The 26,979-nt window shown below is 39.7% G+C and overlaps 1 long non-coding RNA gene and 1 other non-coding gene across 2 annotated transcripts in view; both read right to left on the bottom strand.

Moving 5' to 3' along the window:
- The window catches only part of LOC139197010 (uncharacterized), a 66,811-nt gene that overhangs the window by 26,411 nt on the left and 13,421 nt on the right, over positions 1–26,979 (bottom strand). The window lies entirely within an intron of this gene.
- LOC139197267 (small nucleolar RNA R71) lies at positions 18,043–18,153 on the bottom strand. Its single transcript, XR_011582506.1, has one exon. It is a non-coding gene; the product is annotated as a small nucleolar RNA R71 (small nucleolar RNA).

Here is a 26,979-nt window from a genome sequence, read left to right as displayed (position 1 = left end):
TTCTCACTTACGTGTACCACCTCTTTCTCCCGAATCCGTTTCCTTGTTGTACAAAGCTTCTTCAAAAACTTGGCATACTTCGGGATTTGCTTTATAGCATCGAGAAGCGGGATATTGACATGCACCTTTCTAAACGTCTCAAGAACGTCTTGTTCCTCTTCTTCGTTCTTGGCTTGCAAAAATCTGCTAGGAAAGGGTACATCCGGAGGAATAACATTAGAATTAACTTGAATTGTACCTGCCTTACCTTTATTGGCCGGATTGGATGGCCTGGGTGGTTGCGGCAAGGATTGCTCAATCCTTGCCGTGGCTTTTGCTTGCTCCTCCTCTTCCATTTGCAACTTCTCGTCCTCCTTGATGGCAGATTTGAATGGTTTTGGCTCGGTTCCTAGTTCTTTTCCGCTTCTTAGCATGATGGCCTTGGCAGTTTCGACTCCTCCCCTCGGATTGACAACCGTTGAACTCGGCAACCTTCCTTGCTCACGAAATTGGCCCATGAACTCCGCAATCTGCCCTACTTGCTTCTCCAACTCATCCATCCTTTTGTCTCTATTTTGCATACCCTGCGCCATAGAAGTTAGTAATTGAAAAATCTGATCATTATCAATGGATGAACCTGAATTGGTTTGGGTAGGTTGTGCTTGAGGTTGTGTGGGTGCAAACTGCTTTTGATAGAAACCCGGGGGTTGTTGCCTAAATGTGCTTTGTTGTTGGCCTTGTTGGGATTCTCGCCATTTGAAATTTGGATGATCACGCCAACCGGGATTGTAGGTGTTAGAAAAGGGATCATTCCTTTGTTGGTATTGCTGCCCAAAACCCACGGCATTTAGGGTCTCCCACCCTCCGTTCTCAATCAATTGTGGGCACTTGTCCGTAGGGTGTCCTTGCATGGAACATACGCCACACGCACTTACATTTTGAACTTTTGGCCCTTCCACAACCTGAGAAAGCAATGTAGTAAGGTTAGCCATTTGATTTTGAAGTTCGGTTATGGCACTTACCTCATTGACTTGATGTTGCCGTGGCATGCTCCTTTGTCCAACACCTTCGTATTGTTGAGCGTTCAACGCTCGATTAGCAATCAACATCTTTGCAGCCGTAGGGGTCTTGTCCACCAATGCTCCTCCCGCTGAGGCATCTAGCATTTGACGTTCAATTGGTAGAAGTCCCTCGTAGAAGTATTGTAGAAGTAGTTCCTCCTTCATTTGATGCTGTGGACATGAAGCAACAAGAGATTTAAAACGTTCATAATAAGTAGGAAAGGATTCACCTTCATCTTGTTGAATGCCACTTATCCTTTTGCGTAGGAGGATGACTCGAGAAGTTGGGAAAAACTTCTCCAAGAAAGCTCGTTTCATGCTCTCCCATGATGTGACAGTTCCGGGAGCCAATTCGTACAACCAATCTTTCGCCTTCTCAAGGAGAGAAAAGGGAAAGGCCTTCATCTTCAAGATGCTCTCATCCACGTTCACCGGAGTCATGCTTGAGCAAACGACTTCAAACTCCTTCAAGTGCTTGTTCGGATCTTCCATGGACAGCCCATGGTACTTCGGAATGTGATGTAACAAGCTTGACTTCAATTCGAACTCGGCAGTTTTGTCCAGAGCCGCCCTAGGGTATTGGATACATAGGGGTGCGGCATTATCCAATCCCGAAGCGGAAAGCTCCTTGATCGTTCGGTTGTCCGCTGCCATGTCTTCCACTTCCTCTTCAAATTCAGAAACGGACTCGGAACTTGCACTTGATTCACTAGGTTTCGGGTTCTTCCTCTTTCTTCTCAACTCACGCTCAAAATCGTCGTCAAAGTCTAAAATATGTTTGTGAACCGGATTAGAACTCCGAGTCATAAACAAGTACCTAAAACAAGAAACAAAATAACATAAGAATCTGATCTAATAAGAAAAACGAAAATAACAATCCAAGGGATTAGCAAAGTTGCTAATCCCCGGCAACGGCGCCAAAATTTGATGTGTAAATTAACTAGCACTCAAATTAAACCCTCTTTTTATCAATTGTAGCAATGTATGTAAGTAGGGATCGTTCTAGACCGGGGATTAGGAGGGATTGCAAAATCACTTGGACATGACTCAAAAACGTAAAAACAAGTTTTAAACACTAAAATAGACTCAAAGAATGCAAAACTAAATTTTAAAACACCAAAACAAACCAAAACACTCAAAACAGCACCAAAACACTCAAAACTGCCTTAAAAACACAATCTGGGCAGTTTTGGACACTAAGCACCAAATTGGACGAATTTGGGTTTTAACTTGAATCAAAACACTTAAAAACACAAAGTAAAACACTTACTAACTAATTTGACACTTTAAAACAAAGGGGGATTGGTTTTGGCCGAATTTAAAAACAAAACAAACTTTGTAAATTAGAACAGATTGTAAAAACGAATTTGATTTAAATGGGTGAATGGAAGGCTAGCTAAGGGGTTCATCTCCACACATGTTATACTCGCATACGAAACGATTTCCAATTGCTTTTCAATAAACCATGAATTCTCAATGCCCCAAGTTAATTAGGTCCGCTTAAATTAACCTTCAGATTTTCCTAACGTTATTGAATTGGATGATTGCATACGACAACCCAAAACATTCCCCACAAGTCCCCTACATGATTGCATAATAGAGATACAAGCAAGAATCATTAAGTTCTATGAAAACCATAAGCATTGACGAAGCACTTGTTACTATGATTGCATGAAACTTATGCCAAGAATTTACTTAACGCGATTGAGATCATCAACCTTTACTACTTGTGAATATAATTCCATAACGATTAGGTGAAATTTCCTTATATCCTAGCATTCAATTTATGCATGATAATTAAGCGTGCACTCTCAACCAACACACACAAATCAATGTAATCCATATAGATAAGTAAATTGAATTCACAACTTATGAAACGCAATTAGAAGTAATCAAATCATAACGCAAGCATAAACATGTATTTCGAATCCCCCCCTAGCCAAGGGGGGGTTTAGTTCCTCATACGCACAAAACAAAGAGAATTGAATTTAAACATTGAAATCAAAGGAAAAGAAACACCTAGAAATTCCAGCGACGCGAACTTGAATTGCATGAACTTCCGAGCTTCCTTCTCCTCCTCCTTGGTGCGGCAAGGGTCTAGGGACAGGTTTAGAGCCTTAGGGGTATGGATGCATGGTTATGGAGGGATGTAGTAGTGTTTAGGGGAAGGGAATGGTGCGGCAAAGGTGTGGAGAGAGTTTGGACGAATTTCTGGAGTGATTTTTGAATTGTGGTGAGTGGTGATCTGATTTAGGGGTTAATATGAGTATATATAGGCACTTAAAACCCTAGGGTAATCAGATATGGACTTGGATAACCCAAATCCACAAGGAAATAGGTCTAAACAATCAGATTTTGCAAGGGAAAAGGGGTCCTAGGTGCGGCAGGGATAGGATAAGGTGATAAGGTTTCTAGAATGCCTTGCAAGGCAAGGAACTAGGCATCTAGAAGCTAGGGTGCGGCACCAATGTAGGGATTTAAGGATAGGGCTTCTAGAAAGCCCCAAAACTGATAGGAATTGCATGAAACCCACGGCAAGGATGTAAACTTTCTAGAAACTTCTCATTTGTGTCCTACAACACTTTGGAGTCCTTCTAGCATTAGGAAAACATGTCTCAATCCTCCCTTGACTTGGAATTCTTCTCCTTCTTCATCTTGGATTCCTTTTCCTTCTTGGACTTGGAAAATTTCTTTGTTGCTGAAACTTGATGCCATTTGGATTTAACTTTCCTACTTCAAGTAGGAAACCTTGTTTGAGTAGGAATCTTCATCTTCAAGGAATCCTAATTCAACTAGGAAACCCATTTTGACTAGGAATCCTAATTCAACTAGGATTCCATCTTCACTTAGGCGCTTTCCTACTTCGACTAGGAAACCTTGTTCAAGTAGGAAACATCATCTTCAAATCTTCAATTTCGTCCATCCTCTTGGCTCCAAGCATATGACATTCATTCCAAGCTCAACTTTGCTCCAAAAGGCTCCAAAATGCATCCTTTTGCATACTTTGCCCTTAGAACCTGAAAACACATAAAACTAGCTTAAAAGACTACTTTACTAAGCAAAAACACTATAAATGTACAAGAACAAGCTAAACTAAGGCGCATAAATATGCTCCTATCAAAGGGCACGGGTTAGAAAAAGAAAAGAGACAAATTCGTAGAAAAAGAAAAAATGAAGAAAAAAAATGTGAAAAGTATGAAAAAGAGTTGAAAAAGATGTGAAAATGAGCTCTTAAGAGTTGGTTGTTTAAGAAAGGGTCCAAAAAGCTTGAATTTGGCCCTAAGTGTTGCATGAGTCTTCCCCTTGTGTTTCAAAATCGTTTTTTTTTTCATGCAAAAGTGAATTCTAAGTGTCAATTTCATTACTTTGCTTATTATTCTTTAAGAATGTTTGTTTATCCTTACCTTTCTTTGTTAGCCAATACCTTAGCCCCGTTACAACCCTTTGCTTCCACCTTGATTGTTATGTGTTTCAATATGTGGAGTTTGGAATTGGTATGAGCATATGATATCCCTGGTTCTCGCATCTAAGTAGTAGCATTCCATTCATGAGATCATATCTAAAATGCTTATTAACTCCCGAAAATGCTTTCTTTGTTATACATATATGTGAGCGTTCGTTTTCATATTTACATCAAGCTTCTCACATATAACTAGTATAGGGTGTGGAGTTAGAAAATCTGTGTGAAAATTGAGTGCATATCTAGTAAGGAATTGAGCAAATTCTCTAAGGCATGTTAATACATTCAAAATCATGTTTTAATTGGTTATATGTGAACTAGTACGTAGTGACTATGATTACGTATGTGCTTAAGTGTGAAGATGACTAAAATCTATGGGAATGATGATTTTTAATATGTCATGTACATTGGGAATCCCTGAGACAAACGTTGGAAGGTTTAGGTTATGTGTTGAGTATTTTGTTTCGTTTCGTTTTGTTTCTTCGTTTTGCTCGAGGACTAGCAAAAGCTAAGTGTGGGGGAATTTGATAGGAGCATATTTATGCGCCTTAGTTAGCTAGTTCTTATGCATTTATGTTATGTTTTCTTAGTTAAGTTAGTCTTTTAAGCTATTTTCATGTGTTTTCAGGTTTTAGAGACAAAGTGAGCAAAAGGATGCAATTCCAGCATTTTGGAGCAAAATTGGGCTAGAATGAAGTTCATGCACATGAAGCACAAGGGATGGACGAATTTGAGGAATTGATGAAGCTAGGAAGGCGTTTCAAAGTTGAAGAATTGAAGATACAAAGTTTCCTAGTTGAAGAAGGAAAGGGCTTAAACGAAGAATTCCAAATTGAAGAAGGATTCCTAATCAATGTAGGAGTCCTAATTGAAGATGGATTCCTAGATGAATGAAGTTTCCTACTCAAGCAAGGTTTCCTACATGAAGAAGAAGAATTAAAGCCAATGAATCAGCTCAAGAGAAGGATCTTATCCAAAACATTATCCATAACCTTATCTTAGCTTATCTTATCCAAACAAACCTTATCCTATCCTATCTTATCCTAATCTTAAACTATCCACATTTCAGCCACTTAGGAGGGTTTCTAACTAGATTAGGATGCTTAAAATCAGATTTCTAGAAACCCTAATCTTATCCTACAAAAATGGCGCCTAGGAACCTTTCTAGAAGCCTAAAAATCTGCCTTGTATTTCCTTCTAGAAACCATCCTTCTTGCCGTGAGTTTTCACCTATTTCCTTTGGGATTTTGGTTTCTAGAAACCTTATCTTTTCACACTCTTTGTGCTGCACCTTATCTCCCAATCCCTTTGGGTTTTGACTTCTTTTCCTTATAGGATTGTATGTTATTATCCTATGCAGATTAGGTACCAAACGGCCATGTAAAAGTGGTTTTTTCTTGGTCCTCGAGTGAAATGACAATTTGATTATAACCAGAATAACCATCAAGAAAACAATAGAAAGCATAACCCGCTAACCTCTCAAGCATTTGGTCAATGAACGGCAATGGGAAGTGGTCCTTTCTTGTGGTGGTGTTTAGCTTCCTATAGTCAATGCACACCCTCCAACCGGTTTGAATACGTTGAGGGACAAGCTCATTCTCGGCATTAGCTACCACCGTCACTCCGGATTTCTTTGGCACGCATTGAACGGGCGAAACCCACTTACTATCCGAGATTGGATAGATAACCCCACAATCTAGAAGCTTTATGATCTCCTTTTTCACTACTTCCATCATCGGAGGGTTAAGACGGCGTTGAGCCTCTCTAGTTGGTTTGGCCCCCTCCTCAAGAAATATGTGATGCATACAAGTTGAAGGGCTTATACCTTTAATATCGGCCAATGTCCAACCTAGGGCAGATTTGAACTCCTTCAAAACTCGAAGCAATTTCTCCTCCTCTTGTGCCGTGAGGGAGGAGGAAATAATGGCAGGTAGTGTTTCATTTTCTCCCAAGAAAATGTACTTCAAATGGCTTGGCAAAGGCTTGAGTTCAAGGATAGGTGATGCGAAATAGATAAGCATACAAATTAAACCCTCTTTTTGTCAAATTGTAGCAAAGATGTAAGTAGGGATCGTTCTAAACCGGGGATTAGGAGGGATTGCTAAACACTTGGAAACTGACTTAAAACTCAAAAACAAAGTTTAAAACACTAAACTAGACTCAAAGAATGCAAAAGTAAAGGTTAAAACACTTAAACAAACCTAAAACTCAAAACAGCAACTAGAAGGCTCAAAACTGCCTAAAAACCACTTTCTGGGCAGTTTTGAGCACCTACACTAATTTGGACGAAATTTGATGAAAACTTGAATCAAAATACTTAGAAACACAAATCAAAACTCTTTCTAACTAATCTAAGACTTCAAATTAAAGGGGGATTTGTTTTGGACGAAAATTTAACACAGAAACAGAAACTTTAACTAACACAGATTGTAAAAACGATTTTGGTGAAATAGATGGTTAAAAGGCTAGTTAGGAGGTTCTTCTCCACACATGTCACACTTGCAAACAAAACGATTTTCAGTTGTTCTTCCAATGAATTATGAATACTCAACGCCCCAAATTAACCGTGAATTGCACTAATTAACCCTCAGTTTTTCCACAAGTTATTAAGTTGGATGATTGCATACGACAACCCAAAACATTCCCTACAAGTTCCCTACATGAATTGCATAATAGAGAAACAAGCAAGAATCATTACGTTCTATGAAAAACATAAGCATTGACGAAGCATTCGTTACTATGAATTGCATGAAACTTATGCTAAGAATTCATTCAACGCGATCGTTTTCAAGCGATCTTCACTACTTGTGATTATAAGATTGTAACTATTAGGTGAAACTCCCTCATAATCTAGCATCATATTCATGCATGAAAACTAAGCGTGCACTCTCAATCAACATACACAAATAAGTTATCAATCAAATAGATGAACGAATTGAATCCACAACTTATGAAATAACAACTGAATGAAATCGAATCAAATTGCAAGCATGTACATGGTTTCGAATTACCCCCCAACTAAGGGGGTTTAGTTCCTCATACTCACAACATAAAGTTTATTGAATTGAAACATCGAAGACATAAGAAAGATTACACCTAAAACGCTCAAGAATTCCACTTTGAATTTCTGACTTCAAGCTCCTCTTTCTTTTTCTCCTTGCTGCGGCAGAGATGGTTTTGGGGGTTTTTGGATGTGGTTTTGGTTTGAGAATGGAGTTAGGATGATATGGTGGTGCGGCAAGGTGTGTGGGTGGTGTAGGGAAGTGTAGAATGGTGTATGGAGGTGGATGAAGGCTGCGACAAGGATGGGAAGTGGCTGGAATGGATGAAGGTGCTGCGGCAAGGTGGATTAGGGTGATGGAGGCTGCGGCAAAGGGGGGAGAAAGGGTTGGACGACTTTCTGATTTGTGGAGAGGGAGCTTCATGGTGCGGCTAGGTGTAGAACACATATATATAGGCACCTAAAACCCTAATGAAATCAGATTGGGCTAGGGTTAGGTGCGGCTACATAAGTGGACTAGGGTTAAGGTTTGTAAAATAGGGCTTCTAGGATGGAAAGGTGTGGCATGGGCTTAGGGTTACTAATCAGATTTTTGCATGTGAACAAGGCCTAGGTGCGCCATAGGTCCAAGAAGTAAGGATGGGTCATCCAAAAGCCCAAAGCTAAGAATAGAAACTAACGAAAATGGAAACCTCCAAGAATAGAAACTTCCAACTTTAGAAACTTTGGTTGCCAATTCCGATTTAGGAAAGATCAACCCAAAATGGAAACTTTTAGGCTTAGCTTTCCTACTTCGAGTAGGAAACCTCAAATCTTCAACTCTTCAATTCCATCCCAACCTTGTGTTCCAAGCATGTCCTTTTCAATCCAAGCTCACTTTTTGCTCCAAAAGCTCCAAATTGCATCATTTCATGTAATATGTCCTTTAAACCTGAAAACACATGAAAGTAGCTTAAAAGACTACTTTAACGAAGAAAACATAACGAAAATGCATAAGAACTAGCTAACTAAGGCGCATAAATATGCTCCTATCAAATTCCCCCACACTTAGCTTTTGCTAGTCCTCGAGCAAAACAAACAAAAGAAAGAAAACAAAACGAAACAAACTAACCAAAACAAAACCTAAACCTTCCAACGTTTGCCTCAGGGATTTCCAATGCACATGACATGTTAAAGGTTGTTATCCCCACAGATTTGAGTCATCTTTGCACAAGCACATACTTAATTAAAGCCACTACTCACTAGTTCACAAGTAATCAATTAAAACAATGCTTTGAATGTAGTAACATGCCTTAGAGAGTTCCCTCAATTCCTTACAAGATATACACTCTATTTTCACTCAGATTTTCTAACTCCACACCCTACACTAGTCATATGTGAGACGATTGATGTAGATATGAAAACGAATGCTCACATATATGTATCACAAAGAACGCAATTTCTAGAGTTAAGAAGCATGTTTAGATATGATCTCATGAATGGAATGCTACTACTTAGATGCGAGAACCAGTGACACCATATGCTCATACCAAATTCAAACTCCACAAATTGAAACACCTAACACTCAAGATAGAAGTTAAGGGTTGTAATGGGGCTTGGGGTGTTGGTTAACAAGGAAAGGATAGGGAAAACAAACGTTCTTCAGGCAATAGTAAGCAAAGCAATGAAGTTGAGACTTAGAATTCACTTAGATTGCAGAAATTAACTTTAAAACACAAGGGGGAGACTTAAACAACTCCTTAGGGTCAAATTCATTGTTTTGGACCCTTACTTCAACAAACAAGACTTTGGACTCTTTTTCTCAACTTTTCAACTCTTTTTTCATTCTTCTCATATTTTTTTTCTTCAATTTTTCTTTTTCCACGAAATTTTTTTTTTCTTTTCTTTTCTTTGCCGTGCCTATGGCACACAATTCCTCATGAAAAACACTTCCCCCACACTTATTTTCTGCTAACATAGATCAAAAGGAATTCAATTCGAATCATGCTTTACTATGCTTTAAGAACAAGGGTATGGATAGTCCTAATCTAGGCTTGGTGAGGGTAATGTGGGTTAACAAAGAAAAGGTTAAACAAGGCTCAACGGGGTTAAACTTAAACATATAATGGAGTAGGGCACACGGCTTTTTGGCTAAGGTGGTGGTCACTACACAACTTCATCTTGAATATGTGTTATGCAATTCAATGACATGCTTTGAATGAAATGGGCATGAGTTCTAGCATTTGGAACTAAATGATGAAACGCCTTCTAAGTAGTAACCAAGCAAAGAATAATGAGATCATGCAACGACTTAGAAAACAAAGAATGCACAGATTTTAACTCTCCAAATAAACGTTTAGGCTCAAGTCTCACAAGGTTGTAGCGTTAGTTTGAATTCCTTCCTTCAAGCATGTTACAAAAACTGATTTTTTTTCTTTTATGATTGCATGTGAACTCATAAGTTATAACCACAACTAAGCATAAACAAAGAGTAAATCAAACTTTCATCCATGTTAATCACTCTCTTTAACAGCCATGTAATTACAAACCGAATCCTCATCATTGTGTTGGAAGGTACCCTAAGACACAAACAAACACACAAAAACAACTCTTTTTGGGTTTTTAAAACAAATTTTTCAAATTTTTATATGATTTTCGGATTTTTACTTCAAAACATACTAAAACACACCAAAACTGCTCAAAAACACTTAAAAACAGCAAGGAACAAGTTTCCAAGTTAAGGGTGATAAAATCCCACGAATTTGCATCTAAAACACTTAGTTACCCCCCCACACTTAAATCAAACATTGTCCTCAATGTTTCAAGCATAAATACACACTAAACAAAAAGAAACACACAAACAGCAACTAAAACAACTAAATAGGCAGATTCGAAATAAACTACAAAGTGAAGAGTTTAGGAACGCAAATCTGGAATTGGAGTGATTCCTTGGTCTTCCTTTGTTGAATTGCATGGGTTGCCTCCCAAGTAGCGCTTTCTTTTACGTCTTGCAGCCGGACGTAAAGCCCATTCACTCTCCATTTGTGCCCACGGCACCCAAAGAAATATCCTCCACGGTTTGTTCAACAAAGTTCTCAAAATATGGCTTCAAACGGTGTCCGTTCACTTGGAATTCATGACCTGTTTTGAGACTTTGAATCTGGATGGCACCATAAGAAGATATGTTAGTAATAACAAACGGTCCAATCCACTTAGAACGTAACTTACCGGGAAACAAACGTAAACGGGAATTGAACAATAGCACTTTCTACCCAATTGAGAATGATTTCCCACGGATCATGTTGTCATGGAAAGCTTTGGTCTTTTGCTTGTAAATGCTTGCATTATCGTACGCCTCGCGCCGTATCTCATCAAGCTCATTCAATTGCAATCTCCTTTGACTTCCTGCTTCCTCGAGGTTCATGTTAAACTTCTTGATGGCCCAAAGTGCTTTGTGCTCCAATTCAACAGGAAGATGGCACGCCTTGCCATAGACAAGTCGGAAAGGGGACATCCCAATGGGGGTTTTGTACGCCGTACGATACGCCCAAAGTGCATCATCTAACCGTAAACTCCAATCCTTCCTCGTTGGCCCAACGGTCTTCTCTAGGATTTGCTTGATCTCACGGTTGGAAACCTCGGCTTGCCCATTAGTTTGAGGATGGTAAGGTGTAGAAACCTTATGGGTGACACTGTATTTCCTCAATAACGCTTCAATGGTCCGATTGCAAAAGTGTGACCCTCCGTCACTAATGACCACTCGTGGCATTCCGAACCTTGCAAAAATGTTAGTTCTAATAAAATCTGCAACCACTTTAGAATCATTAGTCCGAGTGGCCTTTGCTTCCACCCACTTCGACACATAATCAACCGCAAGCAAAATATATGTAAAACCATACGACGAAGGAAAAGGACCCATAAAATCAATACCCCAAACATCAAAAATTTCAACATTTAGGATAGAAACCTGCGGCATTTGGTCCCTAGCACTAATACCACCCATTCGTTGGCATTTATCACATGTTAAGCAAAAAGTTTTAGCATCTTTGAAAATACTAGGCCAATAAAATCCACATTGTAACACCTTAAGGGCTGTGCGTTGTGTACCAAAGTGCCCTCCACATGCATATGTGTGACAAAAACTCAAAATTGAATAACATTCAGAATCGTGCACACAACGACGTACAATCTGATCGGGGCAAAATTTCCATAAGTACGGATCATCCCACACATAAAACCGTGCATCATGCCTAAGTTTATCACGTTGGTGCCTAGTGAACTCACTTGGAATACGTTTTGACACCAAATAATTAACAATATCGGCATACCAAGGTGCACTAACCTTAATGGACAGCAATTGTTTATCGGGGAATGTCTCCAAAATCGGCAAATGCTCCTCATTGTGCACCATTCGGCTTAGGTGGTCAGCCACCACGTTTTCACTTCCCTTCTTGTCCCGAATCTCTATGTCGAACTCTTGAAGTAGCAATATCCATCGAATTAGCCGTGGCTTGGCCTCCTTTTTGGTGAGCAAGTACTTCAGAGCTGCATGATCAGTGAAAACAATTACTTTAGTTCCAATTAAATATGATCGAAATTTATCTAAAGCAAAGACAACGGCAAGGAGTTCTTTTTCCGTAGTGGAGTAGTTCAATTGTGCATCGTTCAACGTCCGTGAGGTGTAGTAAATGACATGCGGCCTCCTGTCCTTTCTTTGTCCTAAAACAGCTCCTAAAGCATAGTCGGACGCATCACACATGAGCTCGAAAGGTAGACTCCAATCCGGTGGAACAATGATGGGTGCCGTGGTCAACAACTCCTTGAGTTGGTTGAATGATGCCGTGCACTCCTTTGTGAATTCAAATGCCACTTCTTTTTGTAGGAGTCGGCAAAGAGGTTGTGCTATCTTCGAGAAATCTTTGATGAACCTACGATAGAATCCAGCATGGCCAAGAAACGAACGAACCTCTCTAACCGAAGTCGGAGAGGGTAAGTGACGTACAAGATCTATTTTCGACTTATCAACCTCAATACCCTTTTCAGAGATTATCTGACCTAAAACGATGCCTTGTTTAACCATAAAATGACACTTTTCCCAATTAAGTACAAGGTTAGTTTCAACACAACGTTTTAGGATCAAACTTAAATTATGCAAGCAACTATCAAACGCATCACCAAATACACTAAAATCATCCATAAACACTTCAATTATCTTTTCTACGTAATCAGAAAATATGCTCATCATGCATCTTTGAAATGTAGCAGGTGCATTACATAAACCAAAAGGCATGCGACGATATGCAAATGTTCCAAACGGGCATGTAAAAGTGGTTTTTTCTTGGTCCTCGGGTGAGATAACAATTTGATTATAACCAGAATAACCATCAAGAAAACAATAGAAAGCATAACCCGCTAACCTCTCAAGCATTTGGTCAATGAACGGCAATGGGAAGTGGTCCTTCCTCGTGGTAGTGTTTAGCTTCCTATAGTCAATGCACACCCTCCAACCGGTTTGAATACGTTGAGGGACAAGCTCATTCTCGGCATTAGCTACCACCGTCACTCCGGATTTCTTTGGCATGCATTGAACGGGCGAGACCCACTTACTATCCGAGATTGGATAGATAACCCCACAATCTAAAAGCTTTGTGATCTCCTTTTTCACTACTTCCATCATCGGAGGGTTAGGACGGCGTTGAGCCTCTCTAGTTGGTTTGGCCCCCTCCTCAAGAAATATGTGATGCATACAAGTTGTAGGGCTTATACCTTTAATATCGGCCAATGTCCAACCTAGGGCAGATTTGAACTCCTTCAAAACTCGAAGCAATTTCTCCTCCTCTTGTGCCGTGAGGGAGGAGGAAATGATGGCAGGTAGTGTCTCATTTTCTGCCAAGAAAATGTACTTCAAATGGCTTGGCAACGGCTTGAGTTCAAGGATAGGTGCCTGAATTATGGATGGAAGCAATTTGTTAGTCGAAATGGGAATGGACTCACGGTTAGTATACTTACCATCAAGCTTAGGTGAGGACTCAAGGGCAGCCACAACTTCAAGTAATTCCTCACTAGGGGGCACGGCATGGGATGACTCATGTATGCCGTGGGTATGCATGCAATCTGCCCCCTTTGTTTTGAGTTCCATGCCTCGTGTAATGACTTTTTCAAGCGCATCGTCATTTAAATCGTCGAGATATCCCTGTGCCAAAGAGTCAATTATATCAATAGAAAAGCATGAATGGTCCTCACTAGGGTATTTAATGGAATCAGAAAGATTAAAATTAACAACTTCCCCATCGAATTCCATGGACAAAGTTCCACTATACACGTCAATCTTCGTCCGGGCCGTCTTCATGAATGGCCTTCCAAGTAGAATGGGCAGCGAAGGAGCATGGTCCGATTCATCCATTTCGAGGACATAGAAATCCGCCGGGAAAACTAAATGATTAACCTGCACAAGAACATCTTCCAAAACTCCCTTTGGATAGGCGTTAGATCTATCGGCCAATTGTATTATTACCCCATCATTTTTCAATGCTCCTAAGTTCATAGATGCATAAATGGAATATGGCATAACATTTATAGAAGCACCTAAATCAAGCATGGCAGATTCAAATCTAGTGTTCCCAATGACACAAGGAATGCTAAAGCTGCCTGGATCTTTGCATTTGGGAGGTAGTTTGCGTTGCAAGATGGCGGACACATTCTCACCTACCTTTACCACTTCCTTAGTCGACATCCTCTTCCTAGTGGTACACAACTCTTTCAAGAACTTAGCATACCTTGGAACTTGCTTGATTGCATCTAACAAAGGTATGTTAACTTGAACTTTCCGAAAGGTTTCAAGGATATCCTTTTCTGCCTCTTCTTTCTTCGTTTGCATGAACCTACTAGGAAAAGGCACAATTGAAGGGAAAACATTAGTATGAACCGAATTTGACACATTCTTACCTTTGTGGGACAAATTGGGCAGATTTGGGACATTAGGAGCTTGCGGCAAAGGTGGAACCACCTTTGCCGTGGGCAACCTTGATTCCTCCTCTTCCAATTGCAAAAGTTCATCCTCATTATGACCTGTTTTTGATGTAGGACCTGCCCCAACTTCCTTACCACTTCTTAGGGTGATTGCTTTGGCACTTTCGAACCCTCCCTTCGGATTTGGAATGGTTGAACTAGGGAGTTGTCCGGGATCTCGAAACTTACCTACAAACTCGGCAATCTGCCCAATTTGTTTCTCAAGTTGATCCACCCTTTTATCTTGGTTTTGCATAGCCTTAGCTTGATCTTTCTGCCCATTAGACAACCTAGTTAGTATCTTAAGAAGTGCATCATTGTCAAGAGACGTACCTGAGGCACTTGGGTCGGATTGGGCTTGATTTTGGGGTGGGCCGTAGGTTTTGGGAAAGAATCCCGGGGGTTGTTGCCTAAAGCCTCCTTGGTTTTGAGGTTGTTGGGGATCCCTCCACTTGAAATTTGGGTGGTCTCGCCACCCCGGATTATATGTGTTGGAGTATGGATCATGTCTTGACTGATTTTGGCTTTGAAACCCAATGGCATTCGCACTCTCCCATCCGCCATTCTCGATGAGTTGAGGACATTTTTCGGAGACATGTCCTTGGATAGAACATACGCCACATATCACAGGTCCTTGCATCTTCATTCCCTCAGCCATCTGCGAAACAATAGAAGTAAGATTAGCCAATTGTGAATGAAGATCGGAAGTTGCACTTACCTCATGTACTTGGTGCCGTGGGGGTCCTCTTTGGCCTACACCCTCGTACTGTTGAGCGTTCAACGCTCTATTAGCAATCAAGACCTTGGCAGCCATGGGTGTTTTGTCCACCAATGCTCCCCCCGCCGAAGCATCAAGCATTTGACGTTCTAGAGGTAGGAGACCCTCGTAGAAGTATCGCAAAAGCAACTCCTCCTTCATCTGATGCTGTGGACAAGAAGCAACAAGTGATTTAAATCGTTCATAATATGTAGGAAAAGACTCACCTTCTTCTTGCTGAATTCCGCTTATCTTTTTGCGTAGGAGGATGATGCGAGAAGTTGTGATGTATACATTAAATGTGCATTTATATCATCCTTATTTGGCAGTTTTGTGATGTTTTTGGATCAAGCTAGTTGTGTTTTTACATTATTTGGTGTTAGTGTGCAGCCAAGTGTGTTTTAGGATCAATGGGAAGACAAATGAAGTAAAAACAACCCTTTTTGTAGCTGAACATTATTCCAAACGTGGAGAAGGTTTTTGAGGAGTAATTTGAAGTCCCAAATGAGGAATATAGAACTACTTTGGCTGCTGGAATTTCAGGAACACATGTGGAAGTGTAAGGTGGAGCATTCGGCCATAATGGGTGATTCTAGGCAAGACAAAAACATTGAATTCAGATTATGTGGTTTTAAACACCAAAACATGCAATCACATGCATGTTTTCAATCTTGCCGTGCATTCCATTCCCTTTTTGCACCAAGAACATGCACTTCCATTACTTAATGCCACATCCGCACCTCCAAAACATGCAGCCACATGCATGTTCACAATCTTGCCGTGCATCTCCTTACATTTCCAGCCCTCTTTTGCAGCAGCACATGTGCTTCTATTAAACTAATCCATTCAGCCACTTGTACACCTCAAAGCAAAGCCATGCCGTGCACATTCATTCCCTTTTCCAGATTTGTTCAACCAATTCCAGGTTGTCCATTTCAGCTTTGCAGCAAACACACATGCATGTTCAATTAAAATAGCTATATGTATGCATCTACACCTTATGCCGTGCATCCACCACCTCAGAAATCACTTCATTCCATCATCATTCAGATTGGCAGCTTCATTCTTTGGCTAGACAGCCGCATGTTCTCCCAAGAGACTTCAATTTAAAGTCCATGCAATCTCACTTCTGAAAAAACGCTCGACCATACCACCATTCACACACCTAGCAACTCCATTTTTCTGTCCATTCTCTCTTCCATCCGCAACAACCATTCATCCACAGCAGCTCATCCTTCATGTTACAACACATCTGGAAAACCAAGACCGAAGGCCATTCTTGAAGGATTTCAACATCAGTTTTGCTTCAAGGGTTTCTTCTTCTCAATTCTATGTTCATTCATGTTATGTATTTCTATGTTAAAACGTTTGTAAACATGAAATGTAACTAATCTCTTCTTAGGGATTCGATGTAGCCTAGCAAGAAACCCATGTAGTTAATTCATAATGCTCATTCGATCCTTTTATTTCTTGTTTCATTTTCTGATTTCATTGTGACTTTGTGTGTTAATTCTAATGCTTGATCACCACTTGAATTAATCACAGGTTGTATAGCCAAAATTAGAAGCACACATCATGCATAATTTTGGTAGATATGGGAATGATTGAGGGAGATGTTTGGCAAACATCCTGCCGTGTGTCCCCTTTGGTTTTGTGAAAGTTTCTTATGTATAAAACATCCTTGGTTGAGAACCAAAGTTGCACATCACAATTTGGTTCTTGACTAGGATGATTTGATCAAATCCACACATCATATGGTTGATCATATCTAAGTGAAACAAACTCAAGAAATAGGTAAATGAATGAGCATAAACTGATTTAACAAACATGGGATTGATTTAGCTATGGTGAAACCGAATCCCTAGTTTCATCTCCATTGGTGTTATTCCATTTTATTACTTGTTGATTCATTCACTTGTGTTCACTACATTTTTGTGAGTTTTCAAGTTACACAACAACAAATCTGTCTAAGTTGCTTAGTTTAAGTCATTTAATATGGTTCTTGCAAAGCAAGTGATTGTATAGGTCCAATTAATCCCTGTGGATTCGACACCCTTACTTGTGCTATTATACTCAATATGTTTTAGCATTAGGAAGGAGTAAAAAATATCAACAACAAAAATGGCGCCGTTGCCGGGGACTGATTTCAGTCCCTTGTAATTGCTTGTTTAGTTATGAACCATTGTTATTTTCATTTTAAGTAGAGTACTAATTTATATTCAAACTTGTTTTATTTTGTTTTCAGGTAGTTTATGTCAAATAGACTTGTTGAGTTAGGCCAAAGAATTGAACGGTTAAAGGGCAACACTTTGGACAACTTTGTGCCAACAAGTTCATCATTTGTCCGAGACGAAGAGGAAGGGAATTCGTCTAGTTCCACAAGTGAAAGATCTGAGCACATTAATTGGGAAAGAGAAGAAGAAATGGCTGGCAACCAAGATGAGCTTCGAGCCTTGGAGGACTTTGCTCAACCAATCATACCAAATTCACCTTCATGCATCTTGCTGCCCACTGAAGCTAGAAACTATGATCTTAAATCTTCACATTTCCATATGTTTCCCTCTTTTTATGGCATACCTAATGAAGATCCTTTAGCTCATGTTAAAGAATTTTACAATGTTGTGAGTGGTTTGCCTTTGCAGGGAGTAAGTGAAGCAAATTTGAGGATGAAAGTGTTTCCCTACACCTTGAAAGATAGGGCCAAGAGTTGGTTGATGACTCTAGCACCGGGTTCCCTCACCACATGGGATGCCGTGGCTAAGAAGTTTTTGGAGAAGTTCTTTTCCACTCAAAAGACAGCCACATTAAGGGGACAAATCTTCAATTTCAAACAAGATGATGGAGAACCTTTCAATGAGTGTTGGGAGCGTTTTAAAGGCCTCTTGTTGCAATGTCCACACCACGGGTTACCTCTTCATTTACAAATGCAAATTTTTTATGATGGATTAACCCAAACATGTCAATCAACTGTTGACAATGCAGCAGGTGGAGCTTTGAAGAAAAAGAATGCCCAAGAGTCATACAACATTTATGAGATGTTGGGGTCTAATGCCCAACACAAAGATTTAAGGGGTAAGAAAGTTGGAGTATATGAAACAAGCTCTAATCATGAACTTTCATTGCAGGTAGCTAACCTAGAAAAGAAGCTTGAAGCCGTGCTCAACATGGTGCCAAAAGCAAATGAGGTGTGTGCCATTTGCAACATACCAAACAACCTTACTCATCAATGTCCATCTAGGGAAGCCTACCCCGAATTTGTCCAAGAGCAAGTGAACCTCATGAATTCTTACAATCAAAGGCCAAGGAATGATGTGTATTCAAACACGTATAACCCAGGGTGGAGAGATCATCCCAAGCTTTCATGGAAAAACAACAATTTCCAAAACTTCCAACCAAAACCTGCCCCTACACTTGAGGATACGGTTAAGTTGTTAGCTCAAAACACCTTGCAATTCCAACAAGCCACAAATAGCACTTTCCAACAACATTCGGCGGCTTTAAACAAAATGGGGACACAATTGGGACAAATTGCTGATGCCTTGAACCAAAGAGAGGTTGGAAAGTTTCCAAGCCAACCCGTGATACTCCAAAGGAACCAAGAGCAAGCTAAAGCAATCACTACACTTAGAAATGGTAAGGTTATCAATAATAGAGTTGGCAATGAAGTTACTAATGAATTTGATCATGTGAATGCAGGGGTTACTCAAGGAGAAAATGAGAAACCAAATGAGGAACCAAGCCATGCCAATTCCTCATTTGAAGCACCAAATCTTCACAAGGCCGAGAAGCCTTACACTCCACCAATACCATTCCCTGGAAGACTTGCCAAGAGCAAGCAGGATAAGTCATTTAAGGACATTTTTGATATTCTAAGTAAAGTGAATGTTAACTTACCGTTGCTTGATGTCATTAGGAACATGCCAGCTTATGGGAAATTCTTCAAAGAGTTAAACAACTACAAAAGGAAGTATGGACCACATGAGAAGGTAGTGGTGTCTGAGAATGTAAGTGCAGTGTTGCAAAGAAAACTCCCACCAAAGCTCAAGGATCCAGGAAGTTTCTCTATCAACATCACCATAGGGGACAAGAAAGTAGAGAAGGCAATGCTTGATTTGGGTGCTAGCATCAACTTAATGCCTTATTCCGTGTACCTTCAACTAGGTTTGGGGGAATTGAAAGCCACCACCATTTCATTACAACTTGCGGACAGATCCGTGAAATATCCAAGAGGTATAGTAGAGGATATTCTAGTTCAAATTGATAAACTAATATTGCCTGCGGATTTTGTAGTGTTGGACATGGAATAAGCGCCTATACATGACCGAGAGTTGCCTATTTTGCTTGGAAGACCATTCATGGCCACGGCCAAGACCATCATTGATGTGCAAAATGGACTCCTCACTATGACAGTGCTAGGAGAGACCGTGCAATTTAAAGTGTTTGAGTCTCTTTCTCATCCTTCTTCATCACTTGAGTGCTATGCCATTGATGTGCTTGATTCAATTGTTTTCTCTAAGTTCTTGCAGGCACAATCTAGTGAACCATTACAAACTGTTTTGACTCAATCTCAAGATGAGTTTGATGAAGAAGATGCACTCATGGAAGTGGTAGCTACCTTGGAAGCATTGGCACCGTATCCTTTAAATGTTTCACCTCTTGTTGAGCATTTAGAATCATCTAGGTCACATTTAATACCTTCCATTGTGAAGGCACCAAAACTTGAACTTAAACCACTTCCACCACATCTTAAATATGCATATCTAGCTGAATTTGAAACTCTTCCTGTTATCATAGCTTCTGACCTGAATCCAAATGAAGAAGATAAACTAATGAGGGTGTTAAAAGAGTCTAAATCAGCTATTGGATGGTCTATTGCAGATATCAAGGGGATAAGCCCTACTATGTGCATGCATAGGATTCTTTTGGAGGATGGATCAAAGTCAACCCGTGAGCCACAAAGAAGGCTCAATCCACACATGAAGGAAGTTGTGAGGAATGAAGTGTTGAAGTTGTTAGATGTGGGAATCATATATCCCATTTCTGATAGCAAATGGGTGAGTGCTATTCAGGTGGTACCCAAGAAGGTGGGAATCACAGTGATGAAGAATGAAAACAAAGAGCTCGTGCCCACAAAGCCCACGGCTAGTTGGCGTGTTTGCACCGACTACAGGAAGTTGAATTCTAGCACTAGAAAAGATTACTTTCCTATGCCTTTTATAGATCAAATGCTTGAGAGATTGGCAGGTTACTCACACTATTGTTTTCTGGATGGTTACTCAGGTTACAATCAAATTGCAATTGCTCCAGAGGATCAAGAGAAAACTACATTTACTTGCCCATTTGGCACATTTGCATATAGGAGAATGCCCTTTGGACTTTGCAATGCTCCAGCAACTTTCCAAAGATGCATGTTGGCCATCTTTTCTGACATGGTAGAAAGATTCATTGAGGTATTTATGGATGACTTTTCAGTGTTTGGTTCTTCTTTTGATGAATGTCTTAACCATCTCTCTTTAGTACTTCAAAGATGTCAGGAAACAAATTTGGTTCTCAATTGGGAAAAATGTCAATTCATGGTAAAACAAGGAATTGTGTTGGGACATGGAATCTCTAGCAAAGGAATGGAGGTAGACAAAGCCAAAATTGACATCATCACCAATATGGCAGCTCCCACAACCGTGAAGGGGGTGAGAAGTTTCTTGGGACATGCGGGTTTTTATCGACGTTTCATTAAGAACTTTTCAATGATCACTCGTCCATTATGCAATCTGTTAGCTAAAGATGTTGCATTTCATTTTGATACAGCTTGTATGGATGCATTCAATACTTTGAAGCAAGAATTAACCTCGGCCCCTATCATTATGGCACCAGATTGGTCTTTACCTTTTGAATTAATGTGTGATGCCTCTGACTATGCTATTGGTGCAGTTTTAGGGCAAAGGGTGAACAAGCTTCCGCACGTGATCTACTATGCAAGCCGGACTCTAAATGATGCTCAACTTAACTATTCCACAACTGAAAAGGAGTTGCTTGCTATTGTTTTTGCTTTAGAGAAGTTTCGGTCATACCTTGTGGGATCTAAAGTTATTGTGTTTTCTGATCATGCAGCCCTTAGGTATTTGATGACAAAGAAGGATGCTAAACCACGCTTAATTAGATGGATACTCTTACTACAAGAGTTTGACTTGGAGGTTCGAGATAAAAAGGGAAGTGATAATGTTGTGGCTGACCATTTGTCACGACTTAATGAGAACCATGGAGTTGGACAACCTTTGCCTCTAAATGAATCATTTCCAGATGAACAACTCCTTGTTGTTCAAGAAAAAGAACCGTGGTATGCTGATTTCGTTAATTATCTTGCTTGTGGTGTAATGAGAAATGACATTTCTTTTCAGGAAAGAAAAAAGTTCCTTGCCATGGTAAAGCACTACGTTTGGGACGAACCATATTTGTTTAAATATTGCCCTGACCAAATCATTAGGAGGTGTGTCCCAGAGAGTGAGCAACAAAGCATTCTAACGTTCAGTCATACTTTGGCATGTGGAGGACATTTTGGTGCCAAAAAGACATCTCTTAAGGTTTTACAATCTGGTTTCTTTTGGCCTACTTTATTCAAAGACGCTTTTGATTTTTGTTCTAAGTGTGATAGGTGCCAGAAGATGGGGAACATTAGCTGAAGAAATGAGATGCCATTGAACAACATTTTGGTGGTAGAGCTTTTTGATGTTTGGGGAATCGACTTCATGGGACCATTTCCATCATCTTTTGGCTACTTATACATATTAGTGGCAGTAGATTATGTGTCCAAATGGGTTGAAGCCATTGCTACAAGAACTAATGATCATAAGGTTGTTTTGCACTTTCTTAAAGATGTGATTTTTTGTAGGTTTGGAACGCCAAGAGCTATTATTAGTGATGGTGGTAGCCATTTCTGCAACAAACCCTTTGAATCCTTGATGAAGAAGTACAACATCAACCACAAAGTGGCAACCCCGTACCATCCTCAAACCTCAGGACAAGTGGAGATTAGCAATAGGGAGATCAAGAACATTTTGATGAAGACTGTGAGCCCTACAAGGAAGGATTGGTCATTGAGGTTGAATGATGCACTATGGGCATATAGAACAGCGTACAAGACCCCCATTGGCATGAGTCCTTGTCGCCTTGTGTTTGGGAAAGCTTGTCATTTGCCAATGGAGTTTGAACACCGAGCATATTGGGCCATTAAGAAGTTCAACTTTGATTACAAGGATGCTGGAATAGCAAGAAAGCTCCAACTTAATGAGTTGGAAGAGCTCAGAAATGAGGCATATGAGAATGCTAAAATCTACAAGGAACGGACTAAACTCTATCATGACAAGGCCATCCTACGGAAGGAGTTTCACCAAGGTATGAAAGTACTTTTGTATGACTCACGTTTGAGACTTTTCCCAGGTAAATTGAAGTCTAGGTGGGTAGGACCATTCAACGTGATGCAAACATTTCCCCACGGAGCTGTGGAGATAGAGAACATGAAGAATGGCACGTCTTTCAAAGTCAATGGACAGAGATTGAAACCATATTTGCACCAAGAGGAGGAAGGGCAAGTGTATCAGATTGTCGATTTGCTTGAGTTTACAACACCATGAACAAGCTTCCATGTCTTGCCTAGACATTAAATAAAGCGCTTGCTAGGAGGCAACCTAGCGTGGTTTGTGTTCTATCTTCATGTTGTGTTTATGTTGTTGCCATTCCATATTATTACCTACTTGAATTGCATACAATTTTAAGCATCGAGGACAATGCTTACAATAGGTTTGGGGGTATTATATTTATTATGGGATGGAAGGTTTGTTTTTGTGTTTGTTTTGGTTAAGTGTGCTTTTGCTTACTAATACGAATGCTTATGAGGACTATGTTTGAAAACAAACTTTTGGGTTGCTATAAAAAAGTTTTGTATCTTGTGTCTTGTATAAGATGTAACTCTTGAGGATATGATGATAGAGGTACCATACTCAAATTCTGGAAGAAGAATAGTGGAGACTACCCTAGTGAGTTATTTTGAGCCTAATTGCTTCTTTGAGAGGGTTTAAAGTGTTTCAACTCCTATCTTTTCTTTCAATTTCACTTTAAATGATCTCATTACTTCTATTTTGTTTGGATGCTAAGAATTACTCTACTTTGCAGATACCATGTGTTTAGTATCATTCATGAATGAGCTCAATGAGATGATGTTAGGCTATGCATGTTTTAACTACCAAAAGGCTTAAATCCTATCCCTTTGTGTGCTCCATTCACCCTTGTTGCAGCCAAACACTTTAGCCTAATTCTTTCATCGCCCACACCATACTCTACCCATTCTAGCTCAGTACAAGCCATACCTTATAGTTTGGGGAATACCAATTTGATGAAAGATAAAGGTAATTTGAATGATAGATCAAGATTGTGGCGTGTACCAAGGGCACCTTTGTGGAAGTTGTTTCTAAAAATAAAAGTTATAAAAAAAAAGAAGAGAATCAAAGTGGATACAAGTTCCAAATCTCCTCATTATAAGGTTTAGGGCCTGGACGCCAAAAACAAAAGAAGAAAGAAGGCAAATGCAAGTGAAGAGCATGATCCTCAAGGACACTTTGGTATGCCCCAAGCTCTAGTATTTCATATCCCTTCTTTCTTAACCTATAACCTAAGCCTTACATTACAATCTTGAGAAAGACCTAGCTGATCATTGAGTATATATTCATGAGTGATGATAAGTGTGTGTGTTATCTATGTTCTTAGCATTTGATTCATTTCATGAGATCTACTCAGAAATTGTGCTTCCATTTCAGATTTCATATGTGAGAATTTTGATTTCCTTTACGTAATTTCACTCATATATGTTGTGGAGAGACTAAACCTTAGGATCTGAGAAAGAAATTGAGTGGAAACTGTGAGGAGTAGAGTTGAGGCGATTTCTCTCTTAAGCATTTGGGTATGGTGGCCTTGAAATTGTAAGATATGGAGAAATATCTTTATACATCACAATTGATATCATTCTTTGGAGTAGGAAGCTTTTGAGTTTGATTGTATAACAAAGTTTTCTTTGGTTCTTATTATTTGGTGTAAAGTATGTTTTAACCAACATACATGAATGTTTTGTGTGTTGTGTGTGTTTTAGTTTTAAGTTTGCTCGAGGACTAGCAAATACCAGGTTTAGGGGTATTTGATGTATACATTAAATGTGCATTTATATCATCCTTATTTGGCAGTTTTGTGATGTTTTTGGATCAAGCTAGTTGTGTTTTTACATTATTTGGTGTTAGTGTGCAGCCAAGTGTGTTTTAGGATCAATGGGAAGACAAATGAAGTAAAAACAACCCTTTTTGTAGCTGAACATTATTCCAAACGTGGAGAAGGTTTTTGAGGAGTAATTTGAAGTCCCAAATGAGGAATATAGAACTACTTTGGCTGCTGGAATTTCAGGAACACATGTGGAAGTGTAAGGTGGAGCATTCGGCCATAATGGGTGATTCTAGGCAAGACAAAAACATTGAATTCAGATTATGTGGTTTTAAACACCAAAACATGCAATCACATGCATGTTTTCAATCTTGCCGTGCATTCCATTCCCTTTTTGCACCAAGAACATGCACTTCCATTACTTAATGCCACATCCGCACCTCCAAAACATGCAGCCACATGCATGTTCACAATCTTGCCGTGCATCTCCTTACATTTCCAGCCCTCTTTTGCAGCAGCACATGTGCTTCTATTAAACTAATCCATTCAGCCACTTGTACACCTCAAAGCAAAGCCATGCCGTGCACATTCATTCCCTTTTCCAGATTTGTTCAACCAATTCCAGGTTGTCCATTTCAGCTTTGCAGCAAACACACATGCATGTTCAATTAAAATAGCTATATGTATGCATCTACACCTTGTGCCGTGCATCCACCACCTCAGAAATCACTTCATTCCATCATCATTCAGATTGGCAGCTTCATTCTTTGGCTAGACAGCCGCATGTTCTCCCAAGAGACTTCAATTTAAAGTCCATGCAATCTCACTTCTGAAAAAACGCTCGACCATACCACCATTCACACACCTAGCAACTCCATTTTTCTGTCCATTCTCTCTTCCATCCGCAACAACCATTCATCCACAGCAGCTCATCCTTCATGTTACAACACATCTGGAAAACCAAGACCGAAGGCCATTCTTGAAGGATTTCAACATCAGTTTTGCTTCAAGGGTTTCTTCTTCTCAATTCTATGTTCATTCATGTTATGTATTTCTATGTTAAAACGTTTGTAAACATGAAATGTAACTAATCTCTTCTTAGGGATTCGATGTAGCCTAGCAAGAAACCCATGTAGTTAATTCATAATGCTCATTCGATCCTTTTATTTCTTGTTTCATTTTCTGATTTCATTGTGACTTTGTGTGTTAATTCTAATGCTTGATCACCACTTGAATTAATCACAGGTTGTATAGCCAAAATTAGAAGCACACATCATGCATAATTTTGGTAGATATGGGAATGATTGAGGGAGATGTTTGGCAAACATCCTGCCGTGTGTCCCCTTTGGTTTTGTGAAAGTTTCTTATGTATAAAACATCCTTGGTTGAGAACCAAAGTTGCACATCACAATTTGGTTCTTGACTAGGATGATTTGATCAAATCCACACATCATATGGTTGATCATATCTAAGTGAAACAAACTCAAGAAATAGGTAAATGAATGAGCATAAACTGATTTAACAAACATGGGATTGATTTAGCTATGGTGAAACCGAATCCCTAGTTTCATCTCCATTGGTGTTATTCCATTTTATTACTTGTTGATTCATTCACTTGTGTTCACTACATTTTTGTGAGTTTTCAAGTTACACAACAACAAATCTGTCTAAGTTGCTTAGTTTAAGTCATTTAATATGGTTCTTGCAAAGCAAGTGATTGTATAGGTCCAATTAGTCCCTGTGGATTCGACACCCTTACTTGTGCTATTATACTCAATATGTTTTAGCATTAGGAAGGAGTAAAAAATATCAACAACAAGTTGGAAAGAACTTCTCCAAGAACGCTCTCTTCATACTCTCCCAAGAAGTGACAGTGCCGGGAGCTAACTCATATAACCAATCCTTGGCTTTATCCATCAAAGAGAATGGAAAACCCTTCATCTTCACGATACTTCCGTCAACATTGATGGGAGTCATACTAGAGCAAACTACTTCAAATTCTTTCAAATGTTTGTTAGGATCTTCCATGGACAAGCCATGGTATTTAGGAATATGATGAAGCAAACTTGACTTTAATTCAAACTCATCCGTCTTACCTTGGGCAGCCGCGGGGTATTGGATGCACAAGGGTGTGGCATTATCCAAACCCGAGGCGGAAAGCTCCTTGAGTGTACGATTGTCCATGGCCATGCCTTGGACTTCTTCAAATATCCCTGCCGTCGCTTCCTCCTCCTCTTCTTGTACGTTTTCTTCAAGGTCAGATTCGGAATTGAGTGGAGGGTGTTCTTGCTGATTTCTAGCTCTTCTCAACTTCCTCTCAAAATCGTCGTCAAAATCCAAGATGTTCGCACGAATCGGTTGAGAGCTTCTAGTCATACATTAGTACCTAAGAACAAGAAACAAATTTAGGTCAGAAACTTAAACAAAGTCAGAAACAAAGTGAAATAAAAGAAACAAAAACAATCCAAGGGATTAGCAAAATTGCTAATCCCCGGCAACGGCGCCAAAAATTTGATGCGAAATAGATAAGCACACA

This window comes from Malus domestica, chromosome 06 (genome assembly GCF_042453785.1).
Source record: "Malus domestica chromosome 06, GDT2T_hap1".
Classification (NCBI taxonomy): domain Eukaryota; kingdom Viridiplantae; phylum Streptophyta; class Magnoliopsida; order Rosales; family Rosaceae; genus Malus; species Malus domestica.
The sequence above is the reverse complement of the archived record's forward strand: the minus strand, read 5'-3'. Positions and strand labels throughout refer to the sequence as shown.